This window comes from Sapajus apella, unplaced genomic scaffold (assembly GCF_009761245.1).
Source record: "Sapajus apella isolate SASKATOON/1434 unplaced genomic scaffold, GSC_monkey_1.0 scaffold13, whole genome shotgun sequence".
Taxonomy (NCBI): domain Eukaryota; kingdom Metazoa; phylum Chordata; class Mammalia; order Primates; family Cebidae; genus Sapajus; species Sapajus apella.
In genome coordinates, this window is record NW_022436953.1 from 30,258,217 (window position 1) to 30,276,696 (window position 18,480).

The window sequence follows — 18,480 nt, forward strand, 5'->3', positions numbered from 1 at the left end:
ACATTACCTCCATGAAACTGCAGAACGTAAGTGGTTTAAGTAGTTTCACACTGGGTTTTATTGCATTAGTGATACTGTGTGTGGATTATAATTCTCATAAACTGGTAATATGCTGATTTACTAGAAACCAAAGTGACAGGAAGCCTGTCACGTGTATTGGTAGTCTGTTCAGCTTGCTGGACTTGGCCAAGAGACCCGGAGCTCCTAAGATTCTTTTCATCCTTCTCTTAAAAATGGCAAAAATATATCTTTATTTGCAGTTATTAAATTTGGAGTTCACTTAACAATTTATCTGTTTTCAGAACCACTTGGAAGTAATGTCAAAGTCTTGTTTCAGATATATAATGCCAACATACTGACAATCTGAGCATACTCAAATATGCTTTTGCATCTTGAAGAATAAGGTTGTCTTGTATGCTAGTACCATTTATCTGAAAAACATTCCTCATGGAAATACCTTTATGGGGACTTAGCCATAAATTCTTTGCCAAAGCTGATGTCAAGAGGATATTAACTAGGTTTTCTTTTAGGATTTTAATAGTTTGAGGTGTTAACATTTAAATCTTTAATCCAACTTGAGTTAATTTTTGCATATTGTGGAAGTTAAACGGCCAGTTTTACTTTTATTTATATGGCTAGCCAGTTATCCCAGCCCCATTTATTGAAAAGGAGTCCTTTCCCATTAGTTTTTTTTTTTTTTTTGTCTTGGCCTTGTGGAGGATCAGATGGTTGTAGGAATGTGACTTTATTTCTGAGTTTTCTATTCTATTCCATTGGTCTATGTGTCTGATAAAATAAAAATTGACATTTTAAAAAAATATATCTTTATGAAATTTAAAAACTGTGGAAAATAATTAGTCTCATTAATCTAAGAGAATCCTTGTTAACATATTTGAATACAGATGTTCATAGAAATACAACTATAATTTGACTTAATATGCAGTAGTATATGTGAGACTTTACAACTGAAAATATTGTTTTGTCTAAACAGAATCTGCTCATTTCCTTTTTACACCAGTAATAGTATAGCCAGAGACACTTTGGTTCACAATGAAATCATCAAATCATAAAACTTTTGAACTGGAAGGAATCTTTCTAGTCTCTTGGTTGGAGATGGTGATAGGGAAATCTTGAATGACAAAAGTTAATGACTTGCATTACTTCTTGGCCAAAGTCAAGACTAGAACAGAAGTTTTCTGACTCCCAATCTGTTCAGCATTTTCCCCATCATACCTATGATTATTAAACTTTTTTCACTCTACCAACCAAAAATATTCCCTTGGAATGATTCCCTATAGTTTGTGCTAAAATGAAGCAGTGTTTGTTCAAAGCTCACACATGACCATGTGGACTCTGAACACTTGGTGCCATTTTGAAATTCAATGTCTCTTACCTTTTTTTTTCCTTCCACTTTCTGTTGTTACTTCCCAATCAAAGTAAACCAGTGTTAAGTTCTGTCTTAGCTCACTTTGAGATATTATAACAAAATTACCTGAGACTGATAATTTATAAAGAACAGAAATTTATTTCTTGTGGTTCTGGTGGCTGGGTAGTCCAAAATCAAGGCACCAGCAAGTTTGGTTGTCTTGTGAGGGCTGCTGTCTGCTTCCAAGATGGCTCCTTGTTGCTGCATCCTCTGGATGGGAGAAAGCTGTGTCCTCTCCTGGTGGGAGGGAAAGGCAAGCCAACCCTAAGGCTAAGTGAAACCTCTTTTATAAGGGCCTTAATTCCAGCTCTTAAAGGATCCGCTTCTTAATACTATCACTCTGGCAATTTTGAAGGGGCCACATTCAAACTGTAGCAAGGGATAACTTGTAGCATATTGTTTCTTTAATTCCCCAAATTAAATAGTAGGGTCCGCAGACTAGTTCTGAAGTTTTCCTTTCAGGAGAAAGTAGAAAAAAAGGGTAAAGAAGAAACCATAAATTCATCTTGGGTGAAAGTGGAGTTTCTTTTCAGAAATTATTTTCAGAAAATATTCTGCACATCCCAACATAGTGAATGTGCCAGTTTGCCGTCCTATCAAAGCAGCATTATGTTACAGAAGGAAAGGCTTTTGTTGAATGTACGGTTATTTTTGAGTTACTTAGCTGTATATTAACTTCGTCATCACCCATTGACCTACTTGCTTAGGCCAGTAGCCCTTGGCCAGTTTGCCTATGTGGGCATGCTAGGTCATGTTAGGTCTGATTTTTTTTTTTTAATTGGGGTAAAACATCACATAAAATTCATCATCTTTGCCATTTTTAAGTGTACAGTTGAGTATTGTTAAGAACATTCACATTTGTGCATGACTGACTTCCAAAAGTCTTTTTTTGTTTTAAGACTAAAGCTCTCTACCTGTTAAATAGCAAGAGCCCATTTCCTCCTCCCAGCCCCTGTAGAGCCACCATTCTGCTTCCTGTCTCTATGAGTTTGGTTACTCTAGGTTCTTGGGCCAATTTTGACAGCCTTTCTTGAGGTGAAATCCTCTTCCCAACATACTTGTGTCCACTGCCAGCCATGACCCCATCCATGGAGCTCTACCCTATGCTCTATCTCATCCCCGTCTTCAGCCCACCCTGCTCGGTGACACCCACCACGGCCCCAGCCCACACCTTCCGCCAGTGCAGAATCTCCCTAAGTGTTGACTTACACCCTGGCAGTCCTGTGCAGCGTTCGCAGGATCGCCTTACGGATTGAGAATCTAATCTTTACATTTCTGCATTCTCTACCCTTCACAGAGCCTTCTGCACAGAGCATGAGTTCAAAATCAATGCTGGGAGCATTAGGAGAAAATTACAGAAAAAAAAAATGTTCAACGGTTTCATATAGTTAAACATTTGTTCCTTCCGCTTTTGCATCCTAGATTGACCTGTGTTGTGATTTCCTGGATAAATGGGAAGTTGTCTGTCTCAGTTGATTTGACGTTTAAATATGCCAGAGTTTGGAGTTTGAGGAGAAAGAGTGTGGAGAAGCTAAGTGAGGGACCTTGGTGAGCCGCTAGACTGAGGATACAGGAGAAGGAGGAGGATGCAGGGGCAGGGGGAAGAAGGAGCAGAGACTCAGGAGGCCCAGGGACGTGTGTTTTGCGGCAGCTTTGAGTGAGAATGGGCGAGAATGAGATGGCTGTGGGGTTGCCACATTTAACCATGAAAAATATAGAATGCACAAATTTTAATTTCAGGTTAATAAAACATGTAACTTTTAATATAAGTCTATCCCATGCAATATTTAGGATATACTTACACTAGAAAAAAAATGTTGTTTATCTGAAATTCCAGTTTTACTGAGTAGCCTGCATTTTGTCTGGCAACCCTAGCTATAAAGGGAAGAAGGAGCTTTGTGGGTTGGACAAAGGCGTGGATCAATTGGGGTTCTCAGTCCAGTTCAGTAATACGGAGTGGGGATGGGGAAAGATTAGAAGAAATTACAAACGAGGATGGGGGCCATAGAATTCCATCTTCCACCTTTAAAGAATTTGCCCTTTTTTCCCTACTTTGATGATTTTTTCCTCCGTTTTTAAGTTGTTCTCTTTTGAATACTGTGTTTATAGATTTATTCCCCAAACAAGTGCTGTTAAATGGCCTCTTTTTAACAGGCACCATGGAGAAGCAGAGCTCTCCTCTCTCTGTGCTGATGTTTTCAGCATCCTCAGAATAGCAGCTGGAAGGCAGCAGGTTTTATGGGGATAACTGTGCACTCACCAGTTTAGATGCGTGGTTGCTAAGAGTCATGGTATTTGTTTGCAAACCTGTTGGTACCACTGGTCCATGTTTAGCTTTGTTTAATATACATAAACAAAAAAGTGTAACTGGAAGCTGTGTTATTTTATTTTTCAATTAGCTATGGAAAGTCCAAGAAAATCAAGTTGCTACGCAATTTCTATTGAATTGAGTGTGGGTGGAACCATTATCAAAGGTTGGAAGAAATCGTAAAAATGGAGGAGAATTTTACGTTCATGTTGTTTTTCCTTTGCCTTCAAGTTCTTTAAAGGAACCGAAACTGGGAATTGCAGAAAGTGCATTATGGGTGTGATTTATGAGGTAAAGAAGAGTGCAGTGCATGGCATGTTGTTATGGCAACCCTAGCAAGCTAAAGTCAAGCCCTTATCTCAAGATACTGGTGCTCATGTATGTTAACATAAAAGGCATGCATGTCTCGTGCGGACGGCCTCTCCAGGTGACGGGGTGGCTGTGTCTCCACTCATGCTTGGCTCCAGTGCTCGGGGAGTCCTGGGCCTCCATGTGCCCATGCACCCTCCTTGTGACACCCCTTCAGTGTCCGCTACCTTATCCTTTGATCCTCTGCTCCGGGGCTCATAATACATGATATAAATGTTTGGAAACGTAGATGTCCAAAAAATGTGTCAACACTCAAGGTCACGTGTCCCTTGCTTTGAGGTGTCACTCTGGGCAGAGCTCTCCGGTACATCTCAGGGGAAGTGGTGTCCTAGTGAGAACCAAGTCAAAATGTGACTTCAAATGAGCTCTTGTATGGAACCTGCAAATTATGGCTTATCTTTCCTTTAAGGGGGGTTTCTCCATTTATTTCCTGGATTTAATGGAGAGCCTTAGTGCTATTTCAATTAAAAAATATTGATGCTAAATGTTTGGGAGGACATTCTGCATCCTTTGATTCTTAAGATTTTCTGCTCTCCAAAGCAATAGAGGCATTAGCCTCACTCAAAGGAGAGTAAAATTATGTTCGTTGTGTAAACTTGCTTGCTGCATGACAAAGTAATATTATGTCAGGGTGTTTGACAGAGACTCTTTAACTTAATGAAATTCTATCAGGGAGATGCAGTTTTAATAGCAAGTTCATTGCTTTTTGTCCTTGTCATCTTTAAAGGCTTGCACGTGGGGAGGAAAGTGGCTGCATCTGAGCTGCCGGGAGCAGTGCAGGAGTTCAGATGTTAAATTTCTGTCATTCCAGCATTTATTTTTCATCAGGATCTGTGCTTACCAATGGCCTGTTAAAAAGGAATTGTGTAATTAGCTCACTAAATCACCTTTTCTTCCTCGGTCTCTCCACAGCTCTGAAAAACAGCCCCCACATCACGGTGGTTTACTCTCTCTCTCACTATGTTGTAGGAACTACAAAAGTTTCAGCATACCCACAAATACTGGGTTAAATATCTCTTTTCAAACATTAGTTTTTGAAATTGTAGCCAAGTTTTTTAAAAAACGCTTGAACCAGAGTATGTCAAATTGTCATATTAACATCATAAACAAGTTTCCTTGGGAGATAAATTTTATGGTTTCCATACATAGATACCACTTTATTTGGGGGGTCGGCATTTCATTTCTCCTATGTTTTTGTTTTTTGTTTTGTTTTGTTTTGAGACAGGGTCTTGCTCTGTCACCTGGGCTGGAGTGAAGTAGTGTGATCATGGCTCACTGCAGCCTCGACCTCCTGGGCTGAAGTGAATCTCTCACCTTAGCCTCCTAAGTAGCTAGGACTACAAGCACTTGCCACCACACCTGGCTAATTTTTTTCTTTTTTAAAAGTTTTTTGTGGAGATTAGGTCTCAATATGTTGCACAGGGTGGTCTCAAACTCCATGGTTCAAGTGATCCTTCCACCTTAGCGTCCCCAAGTTCTGAGATTATAGGCATGAGCCACCCTGCCCAGCCACAATTTCTTCTAGGTTTTAAAAGATTGACTTTAGATTTGAAAAAAAAGTTTTAAAAAGTTGTAGAACTGTTCCCATGTATTCTTCATTTAGCCTCTGCCCTCATTATTGACACTGTGTTACCATGACCCAGTGTCCACACTAATAAATCAATACTGAAAATCTCTTCTAATTCATAACAATTTCTGATTATTTAGTTTGATTAATCTGTAAAAATTTGGAACAACATTTAAAAAATCAGCACATTCAGGGTTTTTTCCTGAAAGAAAGTAACTTAGAAATGTATACAATGACAAAGTAACTCAAAGCGTGTGTGTTTATCGTTTAGAAAGTTAAAAATCACTTTTTCCTATCAAAATTATCTCTTAATGCCTTTTAACTTAATAACATGGTATAAGGTTAGCTCAGGATTTTCTTCAGTTTAGTAATTCTATCTTGCTAATGTACCTTCAATTTCTACTTACTTAGTAGAATGTTAATATTGCAAATTGAGCATCCCTGATTGGAAAATTCAAAATCAGAAATGCTCCAAAACCCAAAAATTTTTGAGTGCTAGCATGATGCTCAAAGGAAGTGCTTATTGGAGCACTCTGGATTTCAGATGAGGGATACTGAACCTGTAAGTGTAATGCAAGTATTCCAAAATCTGAAATAATCTGCAGTCGGAAACATTTCTTGTCACAAGCATTTTGAATAATGGATACTCCACTTTTATTCTTATTCACGAAGAAACCACCAGAAAAGATATCAAGCATCAAATAAAAGCTACAAATGAGCACCTGTCTTTTTTGGGAGTGCTGTTTGTCTGTATAAAGAAGTGGGTCTTTTTAAGAGTGGCCTTTTTAGTAACTTTGGTTCTTTCTCCTGGCACCCTTTTTAAGCTGATCACTGTCTCCTTGTCTCTAGAGGGGACCCAGGCAATCTGAGGTGACAGTGAGGATCAAGGTGGAACTTAGTTACCTGTCTCAGCATCAAGGGACAGATCAAGGAGAAGGATGCTGAGCTGTGCTTTTGGGTGAGAAATGAGTTAATTAAGCCCTTTCTGCCGTGATAACTCTGGTGTTTGTTTTGTGCTATTTAGGCTATCAAAGTTAGTTACTCACAGCAAAAAGCAGATACTGATATTTTGGTTGGTGTTTATAATTACATTTTGAGCTTACACAGACATGCTCCTTCTTAAAATTCATTTATTCACTTTTCATCCATGAAAAAACAGTTTTTTTATGAGTCATCAATTATTTAATAAGAAAAGATTCTGATTTCATTATATCCAGAGACAGCTTTGGGTCATGTTATTTAAGATGGAGAATGACTATTTAGAAATACTGATGTTTTGCTAGGTCCAGTGGCTCACACCTGTAATCCCAGTGTTTTGGGGGGCTGAGGCAGACAGATCACTTGACGTCAGGACTTCAAGACCAACTTGTCCAACATGGTGAAACCCCATCTCTACTAAAAATACAAAAAATAGCCAGGCCTGCTGGCATATGCCTGTAATCGCAGCTACTTGGGAGGCTGAGGGAGGACAATTGCTTGAACCAGGAGGAGGAGGTTGCAGTGAGATCAGACTGTACTCCAGCCTGGGTGTGAACGATACTCTGCCTCAGGGAAAAAAAAAAAAAAAGCATAAAACAAAACTTTAGCTGGGTGTAGTAGTGCATGCCTGTGGTCCCAGCTGCTTGGGAGGCTGAAGTGGGAGGATCACTTGTGCCCAGAAGGTCAGGGCTGTAGTGAGCTATGACCATACCCCTGTACTTTAGCTTGGGTGAGACAGCAAGACCCTGTCTAAAAAGAAAAAGGAAAGAAAGAAAGAGAGAAAGAGAGAAAGAGAGAGAGGGAGAGAGAGAGAGAGGGAGGGAGGGAGGGAGGGAAGGAAGGAAGGAAACATTAATGTTCATATGTATCTATATATTATCTATATATTTTTTAAAATTATAATTTAAATTATTTCAGCAGAAATTTGAAGTGGGAGTTTTAGGGGGAGGGCAAGAAGGAGTGCATGCAGTAAACATCCCTTTAGACTCAGATGATGGAGCCATTGAGTAAATTTTAATGAATGTGAATGTTATCTGGGCTGTCGGAATACAATGAAAAAGTCATACTTAGTTGTTAAACTGCAAACCATAGAAGAATCTACTGTTGGGTAAGTTGCTACCCAAATATGCATACATTATTTTACAAAATATATCCTGAATTCATATTTTCCACCATTAAATCTATTCTCTTCCTGCCAGGAAAGCTGAATAGGAGGGGTTTGGAGGTCTTATGTTGTTACGTGCCAGAAATACAGAAAATAATTTATGCGAAGGACAAGAATTGTGATATGTTACTAAGGCCCATGTAATTTTCTAAGTACCAGACTGACAGGTGTTTTTGATATATTTGTATGTTTTTATTTGTAAAGATGGAAAACAAATACATCTTAGTCAAATATGTTCCCTGATTTACCCCATCAATGCCAAGGGCACAGTAGGAGGTCTGTGGTAACTTCCCTGAGCAAAGCAGAGAGGAGAGCAGGTAACCCATGACATGCCCTCTGGTTTGTGAGTCTTGATGTTTGGGTGTCATTTATTCCTTTGAGATCCTAGGCAAATGACACAACACAGGTTGTAAGGGAACCCTCCTTTTCCTTGTTGATACTCTCAGCCATCTCATATGCCAGCAACCAAATGAAGGGCTTCATTAGTTATAGCTAATTAACTGCATACCAGACTAAAGGATTTCTAGCCAAGGAGTTTGGGGTTGCTTTGGAATAATTGCGGGAAGTTAGTCTTTTAACTGTTGGATCCCTAGCTTAGAAAGTTACAAGTCCCCTTTTTACCTTTTCACTCTGAAATGAGCAGGAATACAAATTCTGGACAAAAGTGTAAAAGTAGAAAACAAAATTAAACCTGGTGTACCCATAAGTAGTAGGTAACAGAATACACTCGTCTTTAAGTGATCACCCAAGTTGTTGGAGTTTTCCCTAATCATCAAATTTTTTCTCTGTCATTTTGAGCTTCCTGGAGTAGGGTTGAATTTGCAAGTTGAATGATTATGCATGAGACTCAGGAAAAACTTGAAGGCAGATAAAATTGAGTTATACCCCTTCCCTCTCCCCTACCCTGCCTACAGGTGTTTCTTGGCAGTCAATGACGGATCAAATGAGAACAGGGTTGGCTAATGCTGTCAGCCAGGCCCACCGCATCCCGTGCTAGGCATGCATGGCCTCCTGTCTCTGCTTCTTTCTGCCACTCTGCTCAGCCTCCATAAAGAGTACATGGGAGGCTGGGTGCAGTGGCTCACACCTGTCATCCCAGCACTTTGGGAGGCCAACGCAGGCCGATCAGTTGAAGTCAGGAGTTCGAGGCCAGCGTGGCCAAAATGGTAAAAACCCCTCTTTACTAAAAAATACAAAAATTAGCCAGCGTGGTGGTGCACGCCTGTAATCTCCAGTACTTGGGAGAGCGAGGCAGGAGAATTGCTTGAATCTAGGAGGCAGAGGCTGCAGTGAGCCAAGATCTTGCCATTGCATTCTAGCCCAGGTGACAGGCAGAGACTCGGCCTCAAAAAGAAAACAAAAAACGAGTGGCTGGGGCTCCTGATCCCTTCACCGCTGCAATTACACAACGCTTCTACCTGGACTGCCTTTCTTCCTCTCCCGTCCCCACCTTCACCTGGTAAAGCATGCCCGTTGTGGTCCCCACACCACCCAAGTCACCCTATCATGGTCCTGTCATGCTGCATATCCATTGCTTCTTTAAAAGGTCATTTCTCATTAGACACAGGAGCAGATGTCATGTTGCATATTTTCTTCCATGCCCCAAGCCCCAGCATGAGGCTTGGCCTATAGCAAGTGACAGTGCTTGTTTTTATTAAGGAATGAGTACACGCTTCTAAGAATCTTGTTGAAGGCAAGTTCTCCATGTGGCCATTGTTGACTCCCCCAGCTCACCTGGGAATGACACCCTGGCCAGCCCTGTTCTTCACCTGATATCTGCCTGTGGCCTTTGGCCTTGTTGCTCCAAAACTTTTCATCCTGGCCCCTTCAGGGCCACTGCAACACAAATCTACTTTGTAGGCTAGGCCTTAAGGATACCTGCCACCATGAAGGATGCCTGTGGGGAGTAGGAAGATGGTGGATAGGCTGGTAAGACCCTGCCCGCACGGGCCTGCCTTGGCACTTTGGCACAAGGTATTCCCAGTGCCTCTTTGCTGTGTCTTCAGTGTGTCCTGAACAACCATCTGACCTGGCAAGAAGCAGGCATGAAAGGCATACGGGGGGCCTCTAGCCTCCTGCCACCTGCATTCCAAGCCACCTTCCTGTAGCACTTTCACTGAAACAACTAGCCACACAAAATGGACTGGGCACTCTACACAGATGCTGGTCCACACAGAAACAGCGCTACCCCACTGAATCTGAAAGGTTTCCCTCTGATTCAAAAAGGTTTGCTTCAAGTTCTGTTGCAAAGGAGAGCTCGTGCGTAGTTAGTGGGGAAGCCACAGGGATACGCAGCCTTTCCCCACAGCCTTGAGGTTCCAGGCAGTAATAACTTGGTGCATCTTTCCATGCTGGCTGAAATCAAAATAAAGTCTTCTTTAACTTTTGACTCTTCTGCTGGGACATTGACATTGGGGTTTGACACTGGCTCTGACAGTCAAATCTAGAGGGCAAAACTTAGCATGGCTTTCGGGCTAGGCTGAGAATGGATTCTCAGTGATCCCATTCATCTGCCTCCCAGTATACTAAGGTAGGACCTTTGAACCTTCCAGAAACCTGATATGTTGGAGTTTTCCCAGCTTTGATTCTTTCTACCCCATTACCTCTAAACCCTAGCTTGAATTTTACTGGCTGCCTTATAATTGCTATCTGTTAACAATCAAAAAGATTTTCCATCCTGGTAAAAAGATTAAAATACCAGCAATTTGAGGACAGTGAATATCTGTCTTTAGTATTTCAAAAACAAACCTTATTTGCCTCTTGCCTGTTTTTTTATGAGGGAATTATGCTGTGATATGGTAGAGTGAGAAGGGTTAAATCACTGGGGGCACAACTTCCCTCTTTCCTCATGGAATTTAGATGAATGTGCTCCTGCTAAATTCTCCAGAACATGTATTTGCGTCACCCCAGCACTGCTCGGCCCCTCGGTGGCTGGAAGACTCACTTTGTTTCTCATCTGCTGTGTGGTGACCGGCAGAGAGCACTGAGTGGAGTTCTTTCAAATGCTATAAAAAGCCTGTTGACAAAATGAGGATTTCTGCTTCCAGGGGCTGAATTCCACATCTGCATTATGCTTGCTGGGTGGGTACCAGGCACAGTCTGTGGCTTGGTGATAGCCTTTGCCATGTCTTTTGATGATGTGACATGCCTGGGACACACGGTGAAGCGCTGCAGGTGGTGAACAGCCACGAGGCTCTGCTTGCAGGTTGGAGCAGAACCTTGTTACTGCTGATTGATCCTCTTTTTGTCAAACACAAAGCCACGTGTTCTTGTTCCATGTGGAAAATCACATAAATTCTCTAGCATATTAGATTTTCATTATGTCAAAGTTTTTAAATTTTATTTTTTAAATTGATTAATTATATGTATTTATGTTGTACAACATGACGTTTTGATGTATGCATACATTGTAGACCAGCTAATTCGAGCTAACTAACATGCATTATCTCACATACTTATTTACTGCATGTGATAACACTTAAAAACTGTTTTTGCAGTTTTCAAGTGTACGGTATATTGCTATTAACGAAAGTCACCATGACATAGACTTCTTGAACTTACTGCACCTGCCTAAACAAAATTTTTTGTTCTTTGACCAGTGTCTGCCCAGGACCTCCACTCCCCAGTCCTTAGTAACCACGATTCCACTCTCTGTTCCTATGAATTTGACTTGTAGAGTCCACTTAGAAGTGAGATCATGCTGTGTTTGTCTTTCTGTGCCTTGCTAATTTCACTTAAAATAATGCCTGCCAGGTCCGTCCATGTGGCTCCAAATGATGCTGTATTCTCCTTTCTTAAGGCTGAACAGTACTCCACTTTGTTTTTAGATCACATTTTCCGTATCTATTCGTCCATTGATGAACACAGGTTGATTCCCTGCTTTGACCACTGTGAATAAAGCCACAGTGTACATGTGAGTGCAAATATGTCTTCCGCATATTGATTTCATTGCCTTTGAGTATATTCTCAGAAGTGGAATTGCAGGATCATTTGTCAATTTTATTTTTAATTTTTCGAGGACCCTCTATTGTGCTTTCCATAGTGGCTGTTAACAAATTTACATTCCCACCCACAGCACACAGGGGCTCCGTTTTCTCCACATCCAACACTTGTTCTCATGCCTTTTGTTGATAGCCATTCTGACAGGTGTGAGGTGATGTTTTATTCTGGTTTTAACTTGCATTTCACTGGGGATTAGTGATGTTGAGCATTTTTTCATATATCTCTTGGCCACTTTAGTTTTTAATAGCTATCCAGTGATCAGTTCAGCAGCACATGTACTAAATATGTCTTTTTATTTCCTCTGCCCATTTCTAAATCAAGTCATTTATTTTCTTGCTATTAAGTGATTTGAGTTTCTTTTATATTTTGGATATTAATCCCCTGTCATATGTATCAATTGCAAATATTTCCTCCCATTTTATAGGTGGTCTCCTCACTCTGCTGATTGTGCCATTTGCCATACCGCAACTTTCTAGTTTGATTTAACATCATTCGTCTATTTTTAGCTTTATTTTTTATTGTGCTTTTTAAGGCTGTATTCAAAAAGTCATTGCCCAGACCAATCTCAAGAGGATTTTTTTTCTTCATGTTTTCTTCTAGTAGTTTTACATTTTGTGCCTTAGGTTTTTAATACATTTTGAGTTAATTATTGTCTATGGTATGAGATAAGGTTATAATTTCATTCTTTTGCATGTGGATATCCAGTTCTTCCAGCATCTTTATTGAAGACTATCCTTTCCTCGTTGTGTGTTCTTGGCATCTTTGTTGAAAATCAATTGGCTGTAAGTGGGTGGATTTATTTCCAGGCCGTCTATACTGTTTCATTGGTCAATGTGCCCGTTTTTATGGCCAGCACTATATTGTTTTGATTACTGTAGCTTTGTATGAGATCTTAAAATCTGGTGGTCTGATGCCTCCAGCTTTGTTATTTTTGCCCAAAATTGCTTTAGCCATTCTGTTTTTTTTTTCTTTTCTCTGTGTGTGTGTGTGTGCGTGCGCGTGTGTGTGCGTGTGTGTGTGTGTGTGTGTGTGTGTGTTGTTCCAAACACATCTTAGGATTATGCTTTTAATTATAGTGAAAAATGTCATTGGAATTTTGAATAGGGCTTACATGGAATCTATAGAGAACTTTGAGTAGTATGGATATTTTAGCAATGTTAATTCTTCTAATCCATGAACATAAGATATGTTTCCATTTATTTGTGTCATATTCAATTTCGTCAATGTTTTATAGTTTTCAGTATACAGATATTTCTCTTTCTCAGTTTAATTATTCCCGAGTCTTTTATTTTTGAAGCATATTTTATCATACATTTGCTTACTTGTATTAATGCAACTTTTATTAAACAACAGGTTTAATAAAACAACCAGAAATTTTTGTTGTGAGACTCATCAGATAATTCTTTTCTATCAGAGCAGGGTTAAAGTTTGCTTTGAAAATGATCACATGGAGAGCAAACTCTCTTTAGAGAATGTTAGACTGAATCCAGGGGGTTTTTTTGTTTTTGTTTTTTTTAACAATTTAAATGCTCTCTCCACAAGTCCCCACCACAAAGTTATTTTGAAAATGTGAATTCCGTGCTATTCAATACAAGAAAATTTTGGTCCATTTTGTGTCTTAGAATGTATATTTTATTTTATTTATTTATTATGTATTTATTTATTTGAGATGCGGCCTCTCTCTGTTGCCCAGGTTGGAATGCAGTGGCACAATCATGGATCACTGCAGCCTCCACTTCCCAGGCTCGTACAGTTCTCCTTCCTCAGTCTCCTGAGCAGCTGGGACTACAGGCACATGCCACCATGCCTGGCTAAACACATTTCTTTAGAATAGTGCCGTTTAGCTAGAGGCTTGGGGATCTTTAAGAATACTAGAAATGAAATCTGTAGCTTTGTCAGAAGTACATTCCCTCATTAATTGGTAGAATCATTTCCCCTTTGTTTAGACTCAAGGCTTTTATTTGTGTTGGAATAAATGTTTTTCCTTTCTTCTTCTTGTGTCAGGCTTCTTCTTTTCTTTGCCGTTAGATTTTCTTTAAAACAAATAGAAGACCGAGTGCATTTGCTCAGGCAGCTTCATTTGTTCAAATAAACTTCTCCTTTTGTTCAGATAGACTGGAACAAATGGAGAGACGGTTTGTGTGTCCCCTAGGTAAAGGCTGTCTGCTAGGGGTCCTTCAGCAAGCAAAACTAAGGTCCCTGTGCACATGGAGTGCATATTCTAGTGAGGAGAGACCATAAACAAGGTATGCAATTTGTATCAACCTGCCTGGTGCATGGAGAAGGCAAAAAAGGATGGAAGGAAGTGAACCAGGTGGTCAGCCAGCAGAGAAGCATTCTGTAGAGCGCACAGGTAGACTATAATCCTGAAGGGTGCAAACAGCAAATTCCAGGATCTTTTTCTGGATACTGTGGCTGGAACAAGGTGAGCAACAGAGGCAGAGTCTGGGAGGTGATATGAGGCTGGGGCACTCATCATGGCCTTGTAGGTCTGTGCCTTGGTCTACATTCATACTGCTGTTATTGTTTTTATTTATTTATTTATTTATTTATTTTATTTATTTTTTTTTTGAACAAGTACTCGGCATTTAATGAACCTCCCTCCATGTGGCTTCAAGCCACGAGGACACAGGCCCCCCCGACACCCTTAATCTTCTCCTCAGCTCTTCTGCTGAAGAATTTGGCCTTGACGATGACAGGCTGCTTTGGGAGCTTTCCCTTGCCCAGAACTTTATAGTAGCCCGATCGCACCACATCAATGATGGGAGCAGCCCCAGTCTTGTTTTTAGCAGCATTCACCCGTGTCTGCTCACTAACCAAAGTCCACAATTTGTCAAGGTTGACAGTTGGGCAGAAGCTCTGGTTCCTCTTTAAGTGGTAATGCCTCATACCAACTTTCCCAAAGTAACCTGGGTGGTATTTGTCGAAGTTGATCCTGTGGTGATGCATACCACAGGCATTACCACGGCCTCCGGGTTGCTTCCGGTGCTTGCCGATGCGGCCGTGGCCGTGGCTCACGTGGCCCCGAAGTTTCCGGGTCTTCCTCAGTCTGGATGGCATGCTGGCGGCCCAGACAAAAAAGCTGTTTTTATTTATAATAATGATTTTATACTAAATAATGGTGATATTTCTACCGTATTTACAATGCAGTAGTGTCCGAGGTTTCTGATCCTTTCAAATAAATGCCTCCTATTGACCCTCTTTCTATTTAACCAATCAACCTAGATTTCTGCATTTTGTCCCTTTGGGACACCAATACAGCAGGTTGAAATTCAAAACAAGTGGGCTTCATTTGATGATCTCATGTGCTTCTTGTATAGACAGGAAATAGGAGCACTGCATTTCACAACTTTTAACTGTGTAGCCAGATAATTAGCTTGTGAAAAACATACTCAGTTTTACAAACAAGTATGGAAAGTAATTTAAATTAGTCATTATAGTACTACTTTGTGGATTTACCTTGCACTGCGTGCTGTTAAGATCTCCTCTAAGCAAGATTAATAAAAAATAAAAAATCTTGACTGAACATCTGTTGCAAAGTGACTTTCAGTTTGCATCTTCACGATGTGACTGGTGATTAGAGTTTTTGGTTTAGGTTAAGGGAATTTGGTTTTATTTGGCATGGTCCCTTTTTAATTTTATGTATGAGACAAATAACCGAAATGTCCATGATTATCATAAGCGAAAAAGTATCATTAATATATATGAATTTTTTTCAAGGAGATTAATCTCTGTAAACCAATGTTTTGTATTCCCTAATTAGAATTATGATAGTCACCAGTATGATCAATGCTAAGTGTTTATTTGGTAATTACTAAGTGCAGGCTCTAAATTTTGATAAGTGAAATGGCCTCTTCTAATATTTTTATTATGTCTGTATAAAAATAACTTGGAAGTTGGAAATATGAATTTTGTCTACATAACAGTGGACATGCTACAAACAAATATATAGCTACAAACAAAACTATATGTTTACATTGATATCCCCTTGATTATTTTTCTCAATGAGCAGAGATTCAAGAGACTTTTTTCCCCCAGAAAACGTGATGCTAAACATCTACAATGTATGCTTGCCAAGTGCATAACTATTAACGTACTCCAGGTACCAGATGGTCTTATTAAGATACTAATTAATGTCAACTCTGACAAGTGAAGCTAATGTTGAAATTCAGCTGCCAATAAGTTGTCTGTCAGAGCACTCTCAATAGAATGTGAGCTTCATGCGGGCTTCGAGAACAATGTCTAAAACACAGTGTGCCTTCACAAAAGTTTAAGCAAATGGACAAATAATGTGGCTACATTCCCTTGATAGGAAATAAGAATTATAAAAAATGTTGATCTTCTAAGTTTCATTTTTTTATAGTTTGACCTTACATATAAATTGTTTTGGAGGGTACCATTCTTCCCCTATTAGTAAGAATTTAACAGCATCCATACGATGTGTTTTCAGATGCTTCATTTTATTGTTAATCTACTTGTTCTTCGATAATAGAACTCTTGTTTTATAATAATTTCCATAACCATATTTGTTAATAATGTCCATAACCATAACTTGAGGCATTTTGCTATAGCTGTCCCGAGGTTAGGAATTCTTCCTTGACATGATACGTACAGTATCTTAAACCAACATTGAAAATAATAGTTACAAATTAGACACTAAAAGCCTGCCCATTAAAATCACTTAAGAAAACAGGCACTTGCTGTCATTATAATTTGACATTACCCTGATAATGCAGTCTTAATCAGTCCAGAGGCAGAATTAAGACTTACAGTGATTAGAAAAGACAATGCAAACATATTGACAGATGTTGGTTTGATATTCAGAAACCCTCTCCAGAGTGGGGGAAAAATTGTTTGGAAGTAATAGGAGAATTCTGTAGGTTCAATTGCAGAATATACACATCAAATTCAATAGTTTACCCTACTATACAAATAAAAATACACAAAATATTCAAAGGGTTATTGAAAAAACTACTCTCTTCAATAGAAACAAAAATAAAAAGAGCTGTTTAAGATCCATATGATGAAAACCACAAACCTCCTGAAATGGCATAAAAATAGACTTGAACAAATGGAGAGACAGTTTGCATGTCTAAATGGGAAGGCTAATATTGTAAGCCTCTTCAATTAATTTAAAAATTCAATGGAATTCCAATTTGAATCCCAATAGGACTTGTTTCAAACTCAATAATGTGATTCTAAAGTACATACAAAAGAATAAATTGGCAGGAATACTCAAGAAAAATATGAAAAACAAGGGTAATGAAGTAGGCCTTACAATACTGAATAGAAAAACCATTTGAAAGCTACAATAAAGTATTAATTAAATTGAACCTACTCTGTTTCTATATAAGGGTAAGAGCAAGAAGGAATCCTTGGAAATATAATATAAATTACATATGGCTTATAGAACATGGTGATTTTCATATTTTCATCTTTTTATATTTTAAAATATATAAAAAATATATGCTTTATATTTTATACATATAAAGCACATGCATTTTATACATAAAAGTATATAACATGTATATTTTATACATATATAATAATTATATATAAGTATATATAAAGCATATAAACATATAAATATATAAAGTATACTTTATATACTTCATAAAGTATAATTTGTACATATATTTTATACTTATAAATTATATACTCTATATATATTTTATATAGTAAAATTCATTCCTTCTCATTCTAAATTTTGACAGACAGTACAGTTGTGTAGCCACTACCAAATACAAGATTTAGAATATTTCCATTTCCATAAAAATATTTCTCATGCCCCTCTGTAGTCAGTTCTCTGTCCCTGTAGTACTGCCTTTTCTAGAATGACATAAGAATGGATTCATACAGCGTGTGGCCTTTTGTGTCTGGCTTCTTTTGCTTAGCATATGTTGGAGATTCACTCATGCTTGTTTATCAGTAGTTTGTTCCTCTTTATTGCTGAGTACTATTTCATCACGTAGATGTGCCATAATTTGTCTGTTTAGTAGGTAGTAGGTGTTCTGAGTGTCTCCTATGGGTGGCAATTATGAAGAGAACTCTATACATATTTGTATAGAAGTCTCTGTGTTGTGGGCATATCTTTTCATTTCTCTTCAGTAAATACTTAGAAGCAGCATGGTTGGATCATGTGGCAAGTGTATCATTAACTGTATATGAAGCTAACAAACTATTTCCAAAAATGGCTTTACCATTTTGCCTTCAGACCAGCACGTGAGTTTCCATTGCTCTGCATCTTTGTTGTTTTAAATTTTAGCCATTCTAATAGGTGTGTAGTTATATTTCGTTGTGGTTTTAATTTGTATGTTCCTAATGGCTAGTGAGATAAAACATGTTTTCATGTGCATCTCAGCCGTTGGTGTCCCTTTTTTTGGTGAAATATCTGCTCACAATATTTTTTGCAAATTTTTGGTGGGTTGTTATCTTCTTATTGATTTTTGAGGGTTCTTTATGTATTCTGGATGCATCCCTTTGTCAGATAGGTGTTTTTTAAAATACTTTTTCTAATTCTGCATTCTGTCTTTTTACTTTCTGTATAATGTCTTTCAAAGATCAAAATTTTTTAATTTTGATAAAGTTCAATTTATCGATGTTAATATTTTATGTTCATGCTTTTTGTATCGCAAGAAATATATTCCTATGCCTAGGGCACAAAA

General features: G+C 38.8%; 1 protein-coding gene and 1 pseudogene across 3 annotated transcripts in view; one reads left to right on the plus strand and one right to left on the minus strand.

Moving 5' to 3' along the window:
• The window catches only part of DOCK1 (dedicator of cytokinesis 1), a 528,332-nt gene that overhangs the window by 295,475 nt on the left and 214,377 nt on the right, over positions 1-18,480 (plus strand). The gene's annotated exons all lie outside the window — the stretch shown is intronic.
• LOC116554129 lies at positions 14,377-14,898 on the minus strand (annotated as a pseudogene). The gene has a single exon (XR_004270064.1). The product of XR_004270064.1 is annotated as a 60S ribosomal protein L27a pseudogene (transcript).